We start from the raw sequence: 23,371 nt of genomic DNA, 5'->3' as shown, positions 1-23,371 counted from the left end.
GACAAGGCAGAACTACTCCTGTCCATGCCGAAGAGAACCCTTATTGCAAAGATGGTGCCTAGTGAGGGTTAGGAACTAGGGTCCTGGTGCCAGACTGTATGGGTGTGAATCGTAGCTCTCATACTCACTAGCTATGGGACTTTGGAGAAATCACTCAGCCCTTTTCTCCCTCAATTTCCTCATCTGTAACATGGGAATAATAATAGTATCTACCACATTGGGTTATTGTGACTATTAAATAAGTTATTATATGTAAAATACTTAGGAAAAAGACCAGCTCAGTGTAAGTATTTGTATGTATTAGCTGTCGTTATGACTAACCACAGAAATAAATGTGGCAGCTTAACAGAACATTAATTTATTATTGTATTTTCTATATTTCTTTATGCAGGGCACAGGGCAACCTCTGTGTGGCAGCCAAGGGCTGACCTCAGCACGAGGGCAATTCCTTATTAAGTCTGCATTTCTCTGGGAGTCTGGGCGCCGTTGTCAGAGTGGGCGCCTGTGTGTCCAGCCTCAGGCCGGTCTAAGAACCCAGTATCCTCGCCTCATTCTCTGTACTTGGATCTGACTCTTACCAGGATGATTAACGACTGAACTTTCTCTGAAACTCTTCCCACAGAGGTATGAGCTCAACCTTTAACCTCAGAAGTTTCTTCGTGGCTGAACACAATGGTCAACTATCAGTATAGTTCTCAAATTCTGGAACTTTTCAGTATAGATCCCCAAATCTGAGTTATTTTCCCTCCTCTGGAATGTAAACCCCGTGAGACTGGGGACTTGACTGGTGTTTGTTCACCAGTGCACCTCTGTCTAGAATCAGGTCGGCACTGGATTTGTTTATTGAGTGAATAAATGGATGTGACTGGATGGAATCAGCCTTGACTTTTACTTCACACAGAATATCAGCCTCACAGCCCAGGTTGGGTTTTGCCCAGTTCCGTTTTCTCAGCCATGACTAGTGCGTGAGGGAGCTCAGACCTGCTGGTGCTTTCTGCAGCCTTCTTGGGTCTCCACTCTGTAATTCCCAGTAGCTAGCCACTCCTCACCCCCTCATATGCCCAGAAAAACAAATTAAAGTGTAGTCTAAATCTCTTCAGGAGGGAAGAAAGGTTTTCTTCAAATAAAAAACAAAATCAAGCAATATTGCCTGTGAAACAGGCAATTTACCAAATGAAACATTTCTCATAGTAGGGACCAAATGGATTACTGGGTACCGGCAATAAAAATCAAGGTGTTATCTTCCAGGTTATTTGATTCTGTGGGGTCTCTGTACCTTTCATTGCCTTGAGCTGTCTTACAGCTTTGTAAGTGGTAGCTGATCAGTACCAATGCAAATAATTCTTTTCTGTAGACATATGTAAGAGGTTTCTCTTGCTCCGTAGCAGACTACCACAAATTTGACAACTTGCTGTAACATAAATTTATTATCTTGTATTTTCTGTGGGTCAGGAGTCCAGGCGTGTTAGCTGGGTCTTCTGCCCAAGGTCACAGCAGGCTGACATCAAGGTCGTGACCTGGTCTCTTCTGGGGCTTGGGTTCCTCTTCCTAGGTTCCTGGTGGCTGCCAGAATTCATCTTGCAGTTACACATCTGCGGTCCTGCTTTCTTGCTGGCTGTCAGTTCTCAGATTCTAGAGGCTGCCTGTCATTTCCTGTCATGTGCCCTCCACTGCTTGGCAGTTTGCCTCTCAAAGGCCAGCAGAATCTTCATGCTTCAAATCTCTTCCTTCAGGAAGGGTCTGGTATCTTTTAAGGGTTCACTTGATTAGATCAGACCCACTCAGGCTAATCTCCTTTTTGATTAAATCAGAGTCCCAAAGTTTTAATTACACCTGCAAAAATCCCTTCACTTCACCTTTGTCATCTAATGTAACCTAATCATGAGAAGAAAGCCGTCATATTCACAGTCCTGCCCATACTCAAGGGGAGGGGATTATATAGGATGTATACACCAGGGGGCAGACAGCTCAAAATTCTTCCTACCGCAACATGCAAATAGATTTTGAAAATTGCCCCTACCACCCTCCGTAGAGCCAGTTTTGCATCTATTAAACAGATTTATATCAACCTCTACATGTATGTATCTGCTTTTTGAATTCTCCCTTGAACTCATTGTATCATCTTACTGGTTCCTTAATTAATGAATGAGTCGAATAAAATCTTTGACATGTGTTCATTTTATATTTGTATGAGTCATGAGTTTAAAAATATTATACTTTAACATCACCTTTATAGTAATAATTATCTCATAGTTTCTCTTAAAACAGTGGATGTGTTGTTTACTTTTACATGCATAACTAAAGGGTTCTTTCCCTTTTCCAGAAATTACCCCAAAGAAGTATTCAGATTGTACCTCTTGACACCTGATACTATTTGCTGCTTTGAAAGGATGGTGTTTCTAGATTTTACTGATCTCACTTGAAGTGGCTTAATCCTGGCACCCAGTAACACCAGTACTATCTCTTTAGCATTAAAAAGGGCAAACAACAGCCCCACCTTACCACTTTTAGGTTAACTTCCTCGTTATGTACAAAAAATATCAAAGGGCCCTGCTGACATTTTCTCCTGGAATCTTGGGCTTCTCGGATTTTGCTATTGGGGTGGGCAGAGGGTTTTCTCCCCTCTGTGTTCAAAATGATGCACTTTTCTCATCTCTAGCAGTGATTAGTAATCTGTACTTAGCATGATGCCTGATACAAAGTAAGTGTTCGGTAAACGACAGCCCTCTGCTTCCTTTCCAGCCACTTGGTGAAGAGTGAAGAGAGAAAAGACATGGGATGCCTGCCTTATCCTGGGCTCAAGCTCCTTGAAGGCAGGGCAAGTCTTTCACAAGTGAGTATGGCTCATAGCCCACTCCTGCTTGTTTTCCTAAGCAAAGCAAAATCTTGCTCTGCCAGAGAAACAAACGAAAGCATTGTACCAGTTAAATAATATGTAATAGCTGTATCAGTATCCTGTCTTCTCCCAGTCAGCTAACTTTGTAATGTGTAAATGCTTATCGGACATACAAAATCAAACTACATAAACTGTTGTAAAGTGGAAGGAATGATTCCGATCAGTCTGGCAGAGTACAAGGCCACAGGAATTGTATTTTGCTTCCCTTTCTGCAGTTGAGGTAGGAGATAGATGGGCTCTTGGTCTGGACAGCTGATGTTTGTCCAGTGGAGTAAAATTGAAACTCCGTGCTCACTCAGACACTCCAAGGGCAAAGCTAGTGTCAGAAGCTGAGCTCTGCTCAAGTAAATAGATAAGGGGCCCACTCCTTAAGTCAGGGAAAACTTCCCTGTCTGCACATGCGCGGGAAGGCTCTTGGGCGTCTAAAAGGGAGGGCACCCCATAATACCTGTGGACGTGCACCCACAGGCCTCTGTGGTGGGATCCATCTTAGCAAAAAGTTGCACACGCATCTTGGGGAGGGTCCTAGGACCAGTCAGGTGTAAAAAAAAAGAAACAAGAAAATCTGCCAAATGTAAAGAGAGACCCGGAAGGACTGTCCTGTATAAGTGATTTAAATCACCTCTTTACTGCACTCCTCATTCAGGAGCCCACACTCCACTCTGGGTGTGTATTTCTGCCCTGCTTCTGACTTAAATAAATAAACTGCTTCCCTGTGTGCTCTCCCATATGTTGTGCTGTGTCTCTAATAATAAACTTTGTATCTGGTTTGTGTTTTTTTCCTCCTTGAAACATTTTTGCTTTCAAACGGGGTAAGAATCAGGGAATTTTGCTTCTAGCCTCTAGCCCCTGCTGGACTGGCGTCTAAGTTCAGTCCCTGGGCAGCGAAATAAGATCCTGCTCAAGACTACTGTCCCTCCAAGAACACAGTGAGGAGCCAGGCTGACATTCTGGACAATCATAGCAAAATGATTTTCCTGTCCAAGTTTAAAAGGCATCCATCCAGTGTTTATAACTGGTCCCCCCAGTCCACCCCTCATGCTACCTCCCTCTCAAGTTCCCTCTGCCTTCAAAAGCAAAGGCTGTACCACCATAGCTTTTGCCTCCAGAGTCATTAGCATATATTGAGTATGTTTCAGTAAGGTGTGTTCTGAAGAGACAGAAAATCCACATGACTGTCTTTATCCATTTTTCATTACTACATGGTAAGGATGACACAACAAGCTAATTTAGAAAAAGCATTAAAGAGGGGGCTTAAGATGGGGAGAGGAAGTGTAGCTTGCAATGTACAACTTGAAAAGGCATTCAAGTGTGAGCAATGCAAATCTTTGAAATTGCTTCCGGATCCACTGTTACAGGTTACATTGTCAGCTACCTGTATTGATTATTATTTTGTAATTTATTTGTTAGAATTTCTGCTAATGGACACTTCTGAATCATCTTCTGCATTTAATGTACCTAATACCCATTGATCAGGTCATTGGCTTATTGGTTATCTACTTTGCTGCTAAATGATTCTCAATGATTGCTTTTTTCATTACACATTTTTATTCCTGGAGCAGCTTCTACTGTGTCCCATTACACTAATGGAAATTTTTTTTTTTTTTTTTTTGGCGGTATGCAGGCCTCTCACTGTTGTGGCCTTTCCGGCTGCAGAGCACAGGCTCTGGACGCACAGGCCCAGCGGCCGTGGCTCACGGGCCCAGCCCCTCCGCGGCATGTGGGATCCTCCCGGACCGGGGCACAAACCCGTGTCCCCTGCATTGGCAGGCAGACTCTCAACCACTGTGCCACCAGGGAAGCCCTAATGGAAATTATTGATATGGACATTATTAGGCACTGAGCTTATGAATTCTATGATACACAATAACGTTCCATTTCTTCAAATGGTAGAATTGTTCTTGTATAATTAGCAGTAAATATTGACATGTCAGTGAAATTAATTTATTTACTATAAAGCAAAAGAACAAGAAACATCTTTAGAAAGGAGAGGAAACACCAAATATTTTGCATTACTATGCATACTTTGGTAAAAATAAATATGGCAAGTTCGGTGTTTATGTTTAACACTTTGTGTTGAAAATTCTTTAACATCCCTAGTTAAACACAAGAATATTTTTGGTTATAGTTGCTGTAAACACGCCCATGTTACAGATAGAAAAGTTAGCCTCAGAGTCGCCAATATCTGCATTGTTTTGTCCAATATGGTAGCCACTAGCCACATGTGGCTGTTGAACTCTTGAAATATGGCTAGCCCAGGGCTTCCCTGGTGGCGCAGTGGTTGAGAGTCCGCCTGCCTATGCAGGGGACACGGGTTCGTGCCCCGGTCTGGGAAGATCCCACATGCCGCAGAGCGGCTGGGCCCGTGAGCCATGGCCACTGAGCCTGCGCGTCCAGAGCCTGTGCTCCACAACGGGAGAGGCCACAACAGTGAGAGGCCCGCGTACCAAAAAAAATATATATATATATGGCTAGCCCAAATTGAGATATGTTGTAATTATAAAATTTATACCGAATTTACACTGAATTTTTAAGGTTTAGTATGAAACAAAAGAGTGTAAATATTTAGTTAACATTTTACTGATTATATGTTGAAACGATAGTATTATTTTTTAAAGAATTGTTTGATGTGAACCTTTTTTTTTTTAAGTCTTTATTGAATTTGTTACAATATTGTTTCTGTTTTATGTTTTGGTCGTTTGGCTACAAGGCATGTGGGATCCTAGCTCCCAAACCAAGGATCAAATCCGCACCTCCTGCATTAGAAAGTGAAGTCTTAACCACTGGACTGCCAGGGAAGTCCCGAAATGATAGTATTTTGAATAGTCAATAAAAATAAAATATATTATTGAAATTAATTTTATCTCTTTCTTTTTTCTTTTTTTTTCTTCTAGTGTGGCTACTAGAAGAATTTAAGTTACATATGTGGTTCTCATTATATTTCCACTGGACAGCACAAGTCCTAAGTGGGTCGTGTCTAGGGCTGTGCTGTCCATTAAAGTAGCAAATAGCCCCACATGACAGTTATATTTAATTCAATTTAAAATTCAGTTCCTCAGGCACCTGTCAAGTGCTATTGCCATATATGGCTAGTAGTTAACCATTCTGGACAGCACAGGTAGAAAAGACTTACAGAATCCTAGAAAGTTCTACTGGGAAGCGCTGGCCTAGAACATCACTAAGCAGGCGTTGGAACTAAGAATGCCACTCTGCTAAGCCATTGTCCACTGAGTTTGTAAAGAAAATAGATGTGTCATAGTAAAGGTAAAACTGCAAATAGTGATAGCATGTTGGTGGTAGTGATGATTATTAAATACGGGATTCATCCTTGGAAATTCTCTTCTAAGTGCTGCTCAGGATATAGCTTCAGAGACGATGCTGATCCATTGGGGTGACCACCTAATTTTGATGGACAGAAAAGATGTCAATTAGGTGGAAAAAACTAGAAACACTTAGTATGTTTCATTAAGTTTTAGTGAACACGAGTTTCTGTGTCAGCTCCAATTCCCTCTTTGTAGGGGTCTGGAATCTGCTGTCCAAAGAAGTTAGGCTACAAAACAGGGTCTGCGTCTCCAAGTCAGTGAACACCAGTGTATGTTCTGCTGGGCTACTGCCCCTCCATTAAGGGAGCAGTGAGATCGGTCTGTATGTTTAGGGGTTAGGGGACTACAGGATGGGGAGGTCACAGATTTTAAAGTAAGCACTTAAGGGGAAAATTCTCTAAAGTCAAGAGTCAAAATGATTCTTAAACCATCACCTTCAGAATCACAAGCCAAATTTAATTTCTTTAGTCTCTCTTTTATTTTAGCTGTGACCTCTTCTCCCTAGCGCCAGAGAAGGCCCAGGTGTAGTCCAAAAAATACGGCAAAGAGGTAAAGGGGGAAATGAACCAGAGTTTCTCATTTTCTTTCTTTGGCACACTCTCTTTTTTGTGATGGAAGGGGAATGGTGTCCAAACACATTTATTTGAACATATACACAGTGGAACACCTCTGCAGTTTTGTTTGCTTTATTCTGTTTGTCCAGAAGTGAAGACACAAAGGGAATTTGTTATGATTGTCCTTTGTTTTCAGAGAAGGAAACCAAGCCTGTGAGTGATTAAGTCCACTGTCCAGGGTCACTAGCTGGTTAGCAGGTAAACCAGGATTTAAACCCAGGACTCCCCGAAGCCAAACTCTGCTTTACATCAAAATACCTGTCTGGGGCACCCAAGACGGGGCGCAGTAGTGTTCCCTGCTGCCAGCATTAACGTGGGTGTAATTAGTTAACCCTGTCTATTGTTTCTGAGGTGCATTTCTTAGCCTGTGGGAGTCTCCACGCACTGGAGTACAGAGGCTAAGGATCTTTGTTTTGTCACTGATAAATGATCTGCAGGCTCTTAATCCCAGTTGCAGATTCCTCATTTGTAAAGCTGTTGGCATGTTTGCACTGAGCAGAGTGGTCTCTGCCAGCTTAGCTTCCCATTGCAGTTTGGGATTTTTTCTTTTTTTTCTTTAAGATTTTTATAGAGCTGAGTATAAAATGGCAATGTTTTCGTAAACGCTTAAGCATCTTTAGTGAAGTTAATTTATAGAATGTAAATGTTCCTCTCCGGCAGTTTAAACCCAAATTCCTCAGCAGTGGAGTGGGGGCAGAGAAACAGGAAACCACTCTGTTTCATTGTTCGTGCTCAACAATAAAAAATTAAACGGCCTGAAAAAATGCAAGCCAGAGAGAATTTTTTTAGACATTTTCTCCTCCGAATTTGAGTGATGGTGATGAACACAAAAATTGCATGCTTCTCTTTTCTTTTTTTTCCCCCCCACAGGGCCTGGCAGCTGTATCTTGGACGTCTGGGGTGACCCAGCCCACATGGCACAGTGCTGGGCACGACACCCAAGCAGTCACTCAGTTACCTTTGCCAGCTGCACACCTTCCAGCCTTCCCTTGGGAAAGGCGTGACCGGCCGGTGAAAAGCTGTATTGGGCAGCCCCACAAGGCCCTTTTGCACAGTCTGCTAGAGAGCTTAGCACTCAGCCAAAGTCTGCAGGAAGCTTCCCGTGGTAAGGTTTTTTTTGAGCTACTTTCTGCTTCTATTTTATAGCCCCATCCCTGTTTTAGTGTCTTTTTTTTCCCCAAATTATGAGACAGCATGAAATCTGCCTTCTCTGTTCTGTTCTCCTGTGGTACCAGGCAGTATATATAAATAAGTAGGTATTTAATATATCAAAAGAGCAGGTCTTTCTCCTCCATTCTTATCTATGGCTTTAGCAGTTCAACACCTCCTTTTATCTCTTGTCCCTTAACCCTAATCACATCCAAAAGATGCTAAATCCTCTGTGGATATGATGACTTCTTTTTTTTTTAAATTGTGCATAGCTGACACCATCCTAGCCTTCAGATCAGGAGATTATGGACACCGTACACTAACAGAATGAATTCAACAACTAACATTGAATAAGTGCTAATGCTCTGTCAAGTGCCTTATAAAAGATACCTCATCCCATTCAATTCTCGCAACAATCCTGAGACAGGTGCTGTAAGCATCATTCTCATTTTGCAAATGAGAAACAGGATCAGAAGGATTCTGTAACGTATCCAGGGCCACGCATGTGGCTCGTAAATGGCAGGGCAGGCACCCTCATCCGAGTCGTGTATGTCTCAAGTGCCGCACTGAGCGGAAAGCCAGCTTTCCAGATTGCCCGTGATGGAACAGGAAGACATTCCTCAGGCTGGGTCTCCAGGCTGACCAAGACCAGAAGACAAAGTAAATTCAGGTACCTCTCATTACACGACATAGCTCCGTATTTGGAAATCGTATTAGTCCAGGCTAAGGTAGACTCTGCTATGATAATAAATCCCCAAGTATTAGTGGCTTAGTGTAATAAAGGTTCATTCTGCTCATGCAGAATCCACTGTGGAAGCCCAAGCTGGGTGGAGACACAGTGTGTGTGTAGTTGCTTCAGTTAACAGCCTGAATGGGAATTCAGGCACCAGACCTGTGAAGAAAGAAGCTTCCAGATGCTTCCTGCTCTTAGCATCTGAAATCACCTCCAGTTAGTCACATCTTCTTAGCTAAGGCCCCAGATATCATGGAGAGAGAGAGAGAAGTCATCCCACTGTGTCTTGTCTGAGCAGTTCTCCACGGAATGCGTGAGCCTATTAAAATGATTGTTGTTTTGTGGGTGGCTGGTTCTGAGTCCATAGATAAACGCAACATACACACTGGATCTGCACATGCTGCAGGGTGTACCTTTCAGTCACTCAACAAATATTTACTGAGCACATATGAGGAGCCAGATGCTACTCTGGGCATACATCAGTGAACAAAACAGATAGAGACTCCTGTCCTCATATTCCACAGGGAAAATAGTTGCTGGTTTTTCAAATAATCATTTTAAATATGTTTCTCTAGGAACGAAAGTAATATTTGCTATTCTACAAAATGTGAGAAATATAAAAATGTTTAGAAAATACAAAAAAATCCAACAGAAAATGATAATTACCATGCAGCAATAACGCATGATTACTCGCTAGTGTATTATCTTACACACAAACACATACGCATACTCTCCAAACTGGAGTCACATTATGTATTCAGTTTTATATATATATATATTTTTTCCATTTAGAGTGTATTGCAAACTGTCTTGGTCGATATTTGGGCTGCTTGTAACAAAATACCTGAGACTGGGTGGTTTATAAACAACAGAAATTTCTTTCTCACTGTTCTGGAAGCTGGGAAGTTCAAGATCAGTATGCCTGCAGACTAGTTGTCTGGTGAGAACCCAGCTCCTGATTCATAGGTGGCATCCTTTTACTGTATGCTCACATGTAGGAAGATGCGAGGGAGCTCTCTTGGAACCTCTTTTATAAGGGAACCAATCCTATCCATGAGGACTCCACCCTCATGACCTAATCACCTCCTAAAGACCCCACCTCATAATACCATTGTCTTGGGGGTTAGGATTTCAACTTTTGAATTTTAAGGTGACACAAACATTCAGACCATAGCACAAACTTTTCCTCACATCACAAAATTATGATTTTTAATGGCTGCATCTGGTTCCAGCCTGTAGCAATACCAGCTACTTAACCGTTCTGCAACTATTTTACATTTCAGTTGATTCCAATTTTTCACTGTGATAAGCAACGCCTCGAAGAACAGTCTTGTACACGCATCTTCGGCTGCATCTCTGATCAGTCATTTAGAATATAATCAGAGAAGTGGGATTGCTCGTTCAAAGGGTATGCAAATGTTCAGGTTCTTGATAAATATTGCCAGGTTGCTTTCCAGTGTTAGCACCAATTTACATTCTCACCTGTATTTTATGAGATGCTGCTCTCTTGCCAATATTCAGTATTAGAGTGTTTCTAATCTTTGCCAATTTGTTGCATTAAAGAATGGTATTTCATTTTAACACTGGTTCACTGTCTAGGTTGCTCAGTAATTATTGAGATTTTCTGAGTTTTAATTCCAACTCTGGCACCTCCTAACAAGATATGTAACCTCTCTAAGCATCAGTTTTCTTTCTATCAAACTGTGATAGTTATTCTGACTTCTTGGGATATTGAGTGGATTAAATATGTTCAGGTTTATAAACTGCTTATAAAAAACTGTTTAACACTGTGCCTGTCACAGAACAAATAAATGGTAACTATTATCATGGGTGTTATTCACAATTCAAAAACTATCAACACATGAATAGTTCCGGCCTTTTTTCTTCCTTCTGTGCCTTAATGAAGATTCTGACTTTGCTCTAACATATTTCTTTCCCTTCCTTCTCCTCTGAAAGGGGGCCACCATTCTTTTGGGCTTTTGTGAATTAGAATTAGTACAAATGAGAGAAAAACATACAAAGAGACACATGGACCAGGGACAGACCACCCAACCCCCCAGGGGCTAACGCTCATGCACATGGATCTGGTTTTGGCTACAAGTAGGCTGGTGGTGGCAGGGCTCAGCTGGGAGGTTCTGCTTCAGGCTGTGGGCTGACTGGGCTTAGCTCCAGGCTGTGAATGGGTTCAGCTCTGCCCCAGGTATGCTTGATCTGGGGCCTGCATGGAAGGAGCAGAAAATACCCAGGTGTGTTCTCATGCTAGATCACAAGAGCAAACGAGGTCAACAAAACTCACAAGCAAATTTAAGGCCTCTGCTCTGGTTACATCTGCTAATATTCCACTGGCAAAAGCAAGGCACGTGGCCCAGGCCATCATCAGTGAGGCGGGAAGTCTCCTCCCCAATGAGAGGAGGAGGAAGTGAGTGAATATGTGCCTAACAAATTATCATAATGAATGTTGCCAGGAAATTTCCGGAAGAGGGTGTTAGACAGTGTGTGGTGTACGGAGACTGGAAAAAAAGTGATCATAAGACATGTTGGGTGTGTGTGAGATTTTACAAATCAGAATCCTTTTATTTTCTAAAATTCTCCAGTTAAGAACTTGTAAATTACTTTTTGTCTGTCTGGACTGGGCTTTATCAAATGGTAGTTCCCCTTGGGACTGACCTTACAGTGTAATGGCTTGCACAGAGTCACATAACGGAAACAATTACTATCTCTTCTGTCACAACACTACATAGCTCTTCCTCTTTGCATATCTTAGACCTTTTAAGCATTTTCTGATGGTTCCGTTTCTTTTTCTTCCACTAGTAGAAAAGTATGGATAGTGGATTCCTATTTGTGATTTACCAAGCAGAGGTACCGTCTCCACGGGAAGTGTGTCAGATACCCCATTGCCATCTCATCTAAAGTAGGGCAGACATCAAGTTTGAGAAAACTTGGACAGGAGAGCCCAAGGGCAGAGAATGAAAGCAACCAACGGGGTCTCAATCATGACTCAGAAGCTCCAAATTCACTCAGAGAACCTTCTGGTGAAATCAGATAGTGAGCACAAGGTGTGACACTGGTGAGATAGAGCCGAAAGAACTCTAATGAGAGGAACCGTGTCATTTTAGTGGCCTTTATTATCTGTGTAAAAAGCTACCCCTTGCCTCCCTGGAGATCATTTACCTGGAACCAGATCTCCAGGTTTGCTTAGATCTGCGGACAGCTGGCACGTCACATGCATGACATTACCCCACACTCCCAGTAGGACAAGGGGCTTGAAAATAAGTTCATCCCAAATATTAATTCTCATCCACTCTGACCCTGGGTAGACCAGCTGAACCCATGGCTGTATTAGCTCCGCTTCCTTCTCTAAATGTCATCTGTCTATAACTTTACCCAAAACATCTGAGCTTTGTTTCAGAGAAAGCCATGTTTTGACCTCTTAAAAAAATCCAAGCTGAGAAGAATCATAGACCATGTAAAGAATTACACTCAATAATTGATCCTCAGCCTTCCTAGAGCTGTGGCGTGGTGCGTCGGTAGCCTCAATATCCACTGGGCTTTCCCTGGAATAATAAGCAACATGTGCTTTTAAATATACAGTATATTTGAGTACTGGGGGTAGGGGATTGTCTGTAATTCTGTCTCCTTAAGTCATTAGAAAACATTTTTAAGAGTTTTAAAAAATCTATGGCCAGATTAGCTGTCTCCCTATTTCCATAAAAAGAAGGGAGTGTGTATATAAAATCTTCCCTGCTATTGTTTCTCCCTCCCTCCCATCCACAAATGGTTGCTTTTTTTTTTCTTTTCTGAAGTCCCATTATAGGCAATACTTTCACAAGGATAAATGCTTCGACTCAGGAGTTGGATAAGGCAGGTTTGATCTTCAGCCGTCTCCTAGCTCTGCGACCTTTCGTAAAGCACTTTACCTTTCCTGTGTCTCAGTTTCCTCTTCTGAGAATGAGGAAAAGAATAGGACCTACCTGTGGAATGTCCGATACCTGGCATATCGGAAGCCTCATCACTTGCCCCCGTGGGATTTGGGCTGTGGCTACGGCGGACAGCTTCCCCACACACTCTGGCTGGATCCCACCTCCAGCATCACCGAGTCTCTCCCATTAAACTGCCTGGTCCAAGTCCTTGTCTCAGGCTCTGCGCGGGGGAATCCCAACTAAGAAAACTCTCAATAAATATTTGCTCTTATTATTTTTATGGAAAAACTTTTCTATTCCTAGGAAGACCAATTTTGGAGCTCAAATTCAAGATGCGTGTTGAGACTTTCGTTTTCCTCATTTGATACTTCATTCAAATCAAAAAATATACCAAAGGATAAACATTGGCTCATTTGGCTACACACTTAGCAAATCCTGTGAAATCAGACTCTTCCCCCAATACTGGAAACTGGTGGTTTCTGTACTTCTTTTCCTTTCCTGCCGCTTCTCACTCTTGCTTTGGGGAGGAGCTGGGCAGCCCGCTTGATGTGAGAGCACTCAGGGGACTCAGTGTCTTTATTCAGGCAGTCAGCTGTCTGTATTGGGGTGTGCTGCCCTGCCTGTATCTCAGCCCTCATTGTCAAGATCGACATTAGGTTCTCCAGAGTCCTTTACCCAATCCCTTTTTGATCCTGGATACCGGCATTGGCAGGACAGCTGAGTGGGATGAAGATTCTAGCCAGTGACCATAGAACACTTTTTTCCCCTCAGGGCAAAGCCAACTGGCCCACAACAGTATCAACCTCCACTTTGGCTTCATTGGCTCGGTGCTGAGAGATCTGAGCCAACTGGCCTTCGTGGACGCTTCTAGCACTACCACGGCCTGATCTTTCCCCCTTGGAAATTTTCATTGTAATTACCATGGCGTTTCGCCATGATCAGGCTCATGGCTATATGGCAGGGAGCTGAATCTAGCGGGTGGGTGGGCATACCTCTACGGATGGGCTCGTGTGGGTAGAAGTCCTCCTTCTAGTTCTCTTTTAAATTCAATTCCTCTCTGGCTTGGCCACGAGGGCATGGGCATCGCCAAGGTGACTTTCTTATGTGTATCTTGGAGTATATTGCCTTTTGTGTATGTAGTTGTTTCCTGGAATTATGACTTCTGGTAGGATTGGGTTTGATTTCTGGCTATCTATTGTTTTTCCAGCTGAAATGTTTTATTCCTTCACTTTGCCATTTCATGAAGTTTAGTGAGGACACCCATCCTGCTCTGGAAAGGTCGTTTTAGAGGGTGTTACTGCTCTCAGCTTCTCCTCCCGCCTGGCCAGCCGCCACGAGGTGTGAGACCAGAGGCGGATTGCAGCTCTGACGCTCCTTGACTGTAGGACTGCGGGCTCATATCTTGATTTCTCTGAGCCTCTGTTTCCCCAACTGTAAAGTGGTAATAAAGATAGGACAAAAGAGATCATGTGAATCAAAGTAGGAAGTAATCTAAGGTATTTGTTCATTTAGTAAATATCAGAGGAACTTTTGCCAGAGTTCCCAGCCTTAGAGAGCTATGGTTTTGTGGGGGAAACGACACATTAGTGGTCAATTAAGATACAGACACATAAATCCTACAAACAGGGATAAACACAAGGTGTTAAAAGAGCACATGGGAATGAGGCTTAACTCAGTCTTTTTTTTTTTTTTTTTTTTGCGGTTCGCGGGCCTCTCACTGTTGTGGCCTCTCCCATTGCGGAGCATAGGCTCCGGACGCACAGGCTCAGCGGTCATGGCTCACCGGCCCAGCCGCTCAGCGGCATGTGGGATCTGCCCAGACCGGGGCACGGACCCGTGTCCCCTGCATCGGCAGGCGGACTCTCAACCACTGCGCCACCGGGGAAGCCCTGAACTCAGTCTTGAGGGCTCATGGAGGGCCTCTTGGAAGAAGTGTAGGAAGATTAAGAGTTATTAATGGTAATATTAGTTATGACTAGTCGGGAGCTTACTATGTGCTGGGCAGTATGCTGAGTACTACCTCATTTAGATGTCATAACTGTGCCTATCACATGGCGTCTTAATCTCCCTTTTGCAGTTGAAGAAACCGGCTCAGAAAGGTGACGTAACTTGCCCAAGGACACCCAGCTAAGTGGCATGGTCAGACTTTGAAACTAAGTTTGATCCCAGAACCCTCGCTTTTAACCACGGTGAGCATCTGTTCACGCATGACCCTGCTTAAAACTGACCATTTGTGACTTTCTATTGCTCAAAGGATAATGACTAAACTCCTTAACATGCCCCAAATCTCCTGCCCACTCCTCTGGTCTCATCTTTACCCCTCTCTCTGCTCCCAACCTCTGTGACAGCCTCAGCAACAGCTCATGAAGGTTATACGTGACTGATAAGTCTGAACTTGTCCTGTGGGCAATAGGGAGCCGTAGAGGTTTTAAGCAGACTGGCAGCAGGACAAGACCCGAGAAGGCCAATTAGAAGAAGGTTGAAGCAACTCAGGCCAAGGTGCATGGGGATATGAACGAAGGGAGGGGCAGGAGGGAAGGAGAAGGGTGAGTTGGAGTCAAGAGGCGTTAAGTAGGTAGAACCTACAAATCCTGGTGGCTGATCATGTTGGGGAGGAGTGAGTGAGGGATCCAGGCTTATCCCCAGATATCTTGCTTGAATAACAAGGTAGAGGGTGCCAGCTATGCCTAACAGAAGCAAACCATACCTGTAGTTCTATCGCGTTTTCATTAGTTGCGTGCTGAAGGGTCCTGGAAACTGTAAAAAAATTTCCCTTCCCTGTCTCTTTTGTTCCTTCCCTTCCACACTGGGTATAGGAATTCACTGAAAACTGACAAAAAAAAAAAAATCCTTTTTCTCTACCCACCCGCCCCCCGGTGCCCCCGGCCCAGAATTGAACTGCAAACCCACACAGCATCAGCCCCAAATTAGGCAATCAAACAGCACCTGAAATTAAGCTTTTTAAACATTAAAATCAATCAAGCCCAAAGAATCTAACTTGAAATGAAGAGGTGTTTAAAAGAAGTAGGCTGCGGTGCAGCGAGGAAAACAACCTAAATTATTAAAGCGGAGTTTTCATGGTTCAGGGAAAATGTTCCAGTAATGTCAGATTAAAAATGTAAATCTATTTACCTTCCAGATGATTTTTTCAAGTGCTCTTATTAAAGTCTACTGCTTACCTGTTTGTCTATGAAAAAGAGCTTGTTACTCAGGGAAGGGGATCAGACCTCGGCATGCTGCAAACATTGCCTTGCGTTTGTCACCGAGTGAATATCTCCTATCGCTTTTGGCTTGGTAGTTAATTGCTGTATAAATTTCCCTGCTGAAAATGGAGATCTTATTCAGTGTTGGGCTCTTTTCAGAACTCAAGCACCAAATGTTCATAATGTTTAAAAAGACGGTATCTTTCTTCTCTATTCATTCCCCCACTTCCTTCTTCTTGACCCTGTGGGGCATGTGTAATATTGAAATTATGACATTAAAATCACTTTTATTTCAAGTGACTTGGATGACAAAAATATACAGTTAAGAGGGGTTGGAGACAAAATTGCTCAGATGGAGACACTGGGAAGAAAAACTTTTTTTTAAGTCAGTGATCTCCAAGTGAACTTATATTCAACAATGATGCAAGGAAAGCAGATAGGTCATGTGTTCATTCAGCAAATAAAATATCTGTTATCAGTGCCCTTGAAAAGAAATATGTTGTGAGCCCCAAATGCAAACTACATATGAAATTTTAAAATTTCCCCATTAAAGAAGCAATAAAAAACCAGTGGAGTTAATTTTAATATTATTTTATTTAAATCTATATATCTAACTACTATATTTCAACCTACGGTCAATGTAAGGATTATTGAGATCTTCTACATTCTTTTTTGTACTGTCCTTGAAATTCAGTTTGGGTTTTATACTTAGCGCCTACCATAATAGCCATATTTCAAGAGCTCAACATAGCTACACGTAGCCACATGTAGCTAGAGGCTACCATATTGCACATTGAAGATCTATATAATTCAATGACAGTTTTCCCTCTCAAATTGATCAACCAAGAATAGGTTTATACATTTAATGAATCTACCTTTTTTTTCTCCCTTTCCAATTGAGAAGGAAAAGAAAAGTGCCTGTGATGAAAACTGGCAGCATGGCCCTGTTGATAAATTGCAGGTTAAATTCTTTTTCATGTAATTGTTTGTTGGTTCCAGGACTGGTCACAAATGAAAAATAACTCTTTTAAGGGTGTAGACAACTTCATTCAAGGGGCAATAAAACTGAGGCATTAAAATAAATAACAAGCTGCATGTTTTTTGTAAATGAGGGATAAAATTTTCATCCTTTCAGATGGTACACATTTTTCATTAATAAATGTCAGCAGATCTCTCTTCCTCAAGCTAGTGACTATATTAAACATGAATTACAAGAACTCTTGTAATTCATGTTTACGTGAATTTTTCTGTAGATTAGTCTGACAATTTAAAAATATATCTATACATTTGGCAGCTCTGGGATGACTTTAATTTCTAGCCAGGAGAATTCTCACACTCAGCATCTTTTGGGGGTGGGGACTACTATAATTAGATGTATCTAGAAAAGTTTTCTGGAAGTTGAATTGTATTACATAATAAATCAAGTTCTATTTGATGCGCTGAGCATCTTAACCTTTCTAGTCCTAAACCCAGTGAACATATTATCTTTCAAGCTGCAGATACATTCTGGCTTTCATGAATTGGAAGCTATTTTGCTGTAGAAGGCAGCGAGGTTCAGCATAGTATCGTGGGAATCCTTTGGAATCAAAAGGATCTGGCTTTAAATCTCGGTTATTTTCGTGGGTTATTTGGGGCCAGTCACTTAAATTCTCGGCACCTCAGATTCCCCATCTGTGCAAAAGGTATCATAATATCTAACTCAGAGATTGCTGTAAAGACAAATGTTACCACAAATGTACAATGTCTGATACAGGCACGATTAATGACAATTCTCTCCTACTGCCTTCCTCAGGGTAATGGGTAAATGAGATTCAGTGATGCTGAATGTTCACAGACTCAATTTTATAGTAAGGTTTTTGTATTAATCTGTTGCTCTGTAACCAATTATCTCAAAATTTAGTGGCTTAAAACAACAAACATATATAATCTTCCAGTTTTCCTGGCTCATGAACCTGGGCACAGTTAGCTGGGTCCCTCTGCCTTAAGATCTCTCATGAGGTTGCAGCCAAGTGGTCACCCAGGGCTGTGATCTCATCTGAAGGCTTGACTGGGGGGAAGATTTGCTTCCAAGTTCAGTTATGTGATTGTTGGCAGGATTCAGTTCTTGGTGGGCTGTTGGACTTAGGGCCTTTGTACCTCACTAGCTGTGGCTGGAGGCTTTTATAGTTCCTTGCCAGTTGAACCTTTCCATAGTGCAGTTTACAAATTGGCAGCTGACGAGGGAGAAAGAGAGAGAGGGAGAGAGAGAGAGAGAGAAACAGGAGCCTGAGTGTTGGTGTAATGTAGTTTGGGAAATAACTCCCATAACTTCTGCTGTATTCTCTTTGTTAGAATTGAATCACTAGGTCCAGCAACACTCAAGGGAGGGGATGACATAAGAGTGTGAATTCCAAGAAGCAGGATCATTGGGGGCCGTATCAGAGGTTGCCTACTGCAGACTTCTGCAGCTTTAACCTTCATATTTAATGGTATTACTTCCCACTTACATGTGGGTCCTCAGCCAGTTATACAAATAAGCGCTGAACAAATCAGGGCTGTGAGTCAGGAACTCTGCATAATGCTTCAAATTGCCCAATGATAAAGGGCACTGCATTACAAGTTGATAGATGAGCTCTATGAGGACAAGGAAATGTGTGCTTACCGCAGCAATCCAGAGTCTAGAACAGTGTTTGACACAGTTCTCTCTCAATAACTGTCAAAAAGGTAAGGGGATCAGTGAGTCCTCTTGCTTCTTGCAACATCCCTAGGAGGTGGGTGGGTACAATTGTTATGTCCATTTCACAGAAAACTGACAGTTGGAGGTAAAGTGACTTTCTCAGCCTCATAGAACTAGTAAGTGGTGGAATGTAGGAGCCCAGGTGTGTCAAGCCACTTCCAAGCCTGTTCCTCAGTTACTTGACTTTGTGGACTCATGATGATAACATGTGAGGGGTAGACAGTGCACATGGGCATGTGTGTGTGTGCTGGGCATTGTGCATTTCAGGAGAAGTGTAGTCATCTTCTTCCACCAGGCAGCCTTTCAACAGACACATTCCAGCATGCACTACAGGTTGGAGTGGAACAACCCTTCTGTGGCTGTATCCTCAAGTGAATTTCTGTTTTCTTCACATACCAGAGAGAAGAATGAAAATCAGATGAATGAAAGGTAGAGCATAGGGCAGGGAGTATGGAGCCCTTGTGAAACTGTGAGCCACAGAAGTGACTGGGGGGAGGGAGGTGGGATGTCTCCTACCATCTCTCTGCCTGATTTTTTTTTTTTGCGGTACGCGGGCCTCTCACTGCTGTGGCCTCTCCCGTTGCAGAACACAGGCTCCGGACGCGCAGACTCAGCGGCCATGGCTCACGGGCCCAGCCGCTCCGCGGCATGTGGTATCTGCCCGGACCGGGACACGAACCCGTGTCCCCTGCTTCGGCAGGCGGACTCTCAACCACTGCGCCACCAGGGAAGCCCTCTCTGCCTGATTTTTTATGAAGCTAATGCCTACTTGTTTTCAGTAAACTTTTTGTAAGTCAAGTTTCTCTCTATCTTTTCAGTGTCCCTGGCTCTTCCTCCTCTTGTTATTCCATACAAGTCCTTACTCTTCTTCAAGTTAAAACATTTTTCTAAAGTTTGAAAGTTGCTTAGGTGCGTTGGAAAAAAGGTAATGGTAATGACAATAATTTTAAAATAAACTATGATAACAATAAAACGAACATTCCAGTGCTTACCATGTAGCAGGCAAAATTCAAAGTGTTTTCTAAGTATGAAGTCATTTAAAAGGTCCTATAGAATCATTAAGTCAATCCTCTGGATGGTTTTAAAGGCAGAAGTACTAGTTATCTATTGCTGCATAAGGAATCACCCTGAAAGTTATTGGCTTAAAACAACAATAAATATTTTTTATCTCTGACAGTTTCTGTAGATCAGTAATTTGGGAGTGGCTGGGTGGTTCCAGCTTAGGATTTCTCACAATAGCCAGTCAGATATTGGTCTAGGCCCAGTCATCTGAGGGCTTGATCGAGGCTGGAGGTTCTGCTTCTAAGATGGTTCATTCCAAGTTGGCAGGAAGCTCAGTCCCTCTCCATGTGGGCCTACCCACAGGGCTGCTTGCGTGTCCTCACAACATGGTGGCTGGCTTTGCGCAGAGCAAGGGATCTAAGAGAGCAAGGAAGAAACTGCTATGTCCTTTGTGACCTAGCCTTAGAAGTTACCCATTGTCACTTCCACAATATCCATTGGTCACATATGTCGGCCAGCCCCATTCAAGGGTGGGAGGGGACTACACAAAGCATGGATACCAGAAGCCAAGGATCTTTCAGTGCCATCTTGGAGACTGGCTACCACAGCAGCTGCCTTGTAATATGAATCACAGCCACAATCACACCAGCATCTACCTTTCCTTGAGCAATTACTATGTGCAAGGTACTATGCTAAAGACTTTACATATCTCATTGAATCCTGACAGCAACCCTAAGATCCAGGTGCTCTTTTTATCCCCATTTTACAGATAAGGAAACTAAGGCTCAGAGAGGCTGATAACTTGCCCAAAGTTACAGACTAATGTGTGGCAAGTGAAGAGAATTGGAGCACATGTAAGAAGAAGCTGAGCTCAAGTCTAGTTTGTGCTGTTTTCACCTGTGATGTCGCTGGAGCTGCTGTGAGGAGTTAATGAGAAAAAGTATGGGAACTATAGAGCATTCTACCAAAGACCACGGAGAGACAAAACTCTTTCTTCCCTCCTTCAGCAATGTGAAGCCATGTTCAAAGCACACATCCAAGGTCAGAGTGTCTCATTTTTGGTAAATAAGTGACATAAAGCACTCTGGTTTTGATTTGTATGAAACCAACTGTAAAAAACGACTTGGGATTGGCTCCCTGAGATCTGGACAGTTAGCACTGGAACCTACCAGGTTTTCTGGAAACCGAGTGTCCTGTGCTTTTGATAGAATTCTAAAGAACTGGGAAAGAGGAGAGTAATGAAGTATAAAGAATGGTTTTACCTCCTGCCCAGGTTATATGGTGAGGAGGTTGGGAGTGATTCAATATAAGTATAAAAACAACCATTGAATGTAAAGAGGGCTTTACATTGTTGGAATGATTTCAAAGATATTCATATATTTAAAGGAAATATGTGTGTGTGTGTGTGTGTGTGTGAAAGAGAGAGAGAGACAGACAGAGACAGAGAGACAGAGACAGAGAGAGACAGAGAGACAGAAAGCAAGCCAGGCACACTAAATCCAGAGTTGAAGGTCATGTACCCAAAGTAACACAAGGAAACAAGAAAGATGGTACTGGGTCAGATCCATTCTCTTTCTGTATTCCTAATGTTTGGGGGAAAGTGAGTAGCTGTAGGAGAAATTATTTGCCTTCTTGTGTATCTTTATCAGAGGCCAGGGGCCTCATTCTGACATGCTTCCTGGAAAAATACACACACCTGAAATATGCATAAAATTTGGGGGGGCTTTAAAACTCTTTGAAGCTTATGAGATGAGCTCCCTAGTGTTTCATGGATCCCAGGATAAAACCCCCAGTTGCTAAATCTTTTGGAGAATTTGTTTATGTTTTCCATGCTTGACAAACTCCTTTGTAATATGGAACTTGCTCAACTCTCCTACATTGCTTCACATTTTCTCATTACCTTGAACCGTCACTGGTATTTTTAAATTTTGACCTGATTCACTTTAGCCTTCATGTTTCCAGACTAGAACAGATAATTTAAAAACAACAGCATTGAAGTTCAGTATCCTGCAGGTTGTGTCCAGCGCATCCCAAATCTAGTGTGGGCATCCTATCTACAAGCTCCCTCACCCACAGTCCCAGCACCCACACCCTCCTTGCTCCTCCAAACTGGTACGATTTATATACAGTAAAATTCACTTGTTTTAGGTGTGGGTTTTAGGGATATAGTTCTCTGTTTCGACAAATGTATAAAGTTGTGTAACCACCACCATAATCGCAATGCAGAACAGCGCACCACCTCAGAAGTTTCCCTTGCACCCCTTTGCACTCATCCTCTTCCCTAGGCCAGACCCTGATAACTACTGATCTGATTTTGGTCCCTAGAGTTTTGTTTCGCTCCCTTGCCCTCACCCCTCATGTCTTTTTTTTTTTTGCGGTACGCGGGCCTCTCACTGTTGTGGCCTCTTCCGTTGCGGAGCACAGGCTCCAGACGCGCAGGCTCAGCGGCCATGGCTCACGGGCCCAGCCGCTCCACGGCATGCGGGATCCTCCCGGACCGGGGCACGAACCCGCGTCCCCTGCATCAGCAGGCGGACTCTCAACCACTGCGCCACCAGGGAAGCCCACCCCTCATGTCTTATACATGGAATCATAGGGGACTTCTCTGGCGGTCCAGTGGTTAAGACTTCACCTTCCAATGCAGGGGGTGCGGGTTTGATCCCTGGTCGGGGAGCTAAGGTCCCACATGCCACAGGGCCAAAAAAATACCAAAACATAAAACAGAAGCAATGCTGTCACACATTCAATAAAGACTTCAAAAATCGTCCACATTAAAAAAAAAATGAAATCATACAGAATGTACCCTTGGAGGCTGGATTCTTTCTCTTAGCATGCTTTTAAGATTTATTCCTGTTGTTGCATTAGGTGATAGAACACAATTTGTTTATCCATTCCTTAGTTGATGGATATTTCCAGTTTTGGGCGATTACTTGCGTTCGGTTTTTTGTTGTTGTTTTTGCTTTGGTTGTTTTCTGGGGAGGGGAGGGGCTGGAGAGTGGAGCACGAAAGTGTCATTGATTCTTCCTCCATCTAAATTCTTTGAGAACTGTCACCAGTGCTGTCTTGGAGCCCCAACTGCACTGGGGCCCCAACTTATTTTTGTATGTGGGCTTCTACTTTCACATTTACTTTCCTTTTCTGCAAATTGGGACCCAAAGTTCCCCTGGTCTAGGTAGACAAGATCCAGAGGAAATAAAGCACAGGACAATGCTGTGTGCCTACTCCACATGTGGTTCACCATCAGTTTCCAAATCACCTAAAAGCTTGTTAGAAAAGCAGAATCTTAGACTCCACCCCATACCTACTGAGTCAGAGTCCCGGTGCGTCGATGCGTCTGAGAAGTTTGAGAAGCACTCACCGTATTCCACTCTAGCTACTAAAAATAATACATACGAATATGTGTGTGTGTGTGTGTGTGTGTGTGTGTATATATATATATATGTATGTATATATAATTTTTTTTCCTCATAATATTTGGCCCTTTCTTCCAACTTTTTCTTTCCCTCCCTAGAGTACACTCATTTTGTAGTTCCGTAAAGAATCCAAATTTGGGACTGAGGAGGAGATGGTGAGCGCGGCATCCCCAGACGATGGAGGAGCAAAAGGCGGAGGAAAAAGAGAAAGAGAAGGCAAGAACAGAGCCCGGGCTACTACTAGATCTTCGCCGCCAGACGGGGTTGGCTGCGAGAGGCCGCCAGGGCCGGAGCCTCCGCGGCCTCCTCCGCGGCCTCTCCGAGCCTGGACACTCTAGGCAGGACGCGGGCTCGGCGCGCAGCCGGGACGCTCGCAAAACTTCGCGGAGCTGGGCCGGGGCC

The 23,371-nt window shown here is 43.1% G+C and overlaps 2 long non-coding RNA genes across 2 annotated transcripts in view; both read left to right on the top strand.

Annotated features, from left to right (window-relative positions):
• The window catches only part of LOC137230285 (uncharacterized), a 40,909-nt gene extending 32,977 nt beyond the window's left edge, over positions 1 to 7,932 (top strand). The window contains exons 6-8 of the long non-coding RNA XR_010946077.1: positions 392 to 624; positions 2,743 to 2,833; positions 7,704 to 7,932. This is a non-coding gene — a long non-coding RNA (uncharacterized lncRNA). The remainder of the gene's footprint in view (positions 1 to 391; positions 625 to 2,742; positions 2,834 to 7,703) is intronic.
• Positions 7,933 to 14,711: 6,779 nt separating this feature from the next.
• LOC137231253 (uncharacterized) lies at positions 14,712 to 23,350 on the top strand. The gene is made up of 4 exons (XR_010946424.1): positions 14,712 to 14,824; positions 19,141 to 19,343; positions 20,326 to 20,597; positions 23,068 to 23,350. It is a non-coding gene; the product is annotated as an uncharacterized lncRNA (long non-coding RNA).
• Positions 23,351 to 23,371: the final 21 nt, after the last annotated feature.

This window comes from Pseudorca crassidens, chromosome 9 (genome assembly GCF_039906515.1).
Source record: "Pseudorca crassidens isolate mPseCra1 chromosome 9, mPseCra1.hap1, whole genome shotgun sequence".
Lineage (NCBI taxonomy): Eukaryota > Metazoa > Chordata > Mammalia > Artiodactyla > Delphinidae > Pseudorca > Pseudorca crassidens.
Note: the sequence above shows the minus strand (reverse complement) of the source record. Positions and strands in the feature narration are given on the sequence as shown.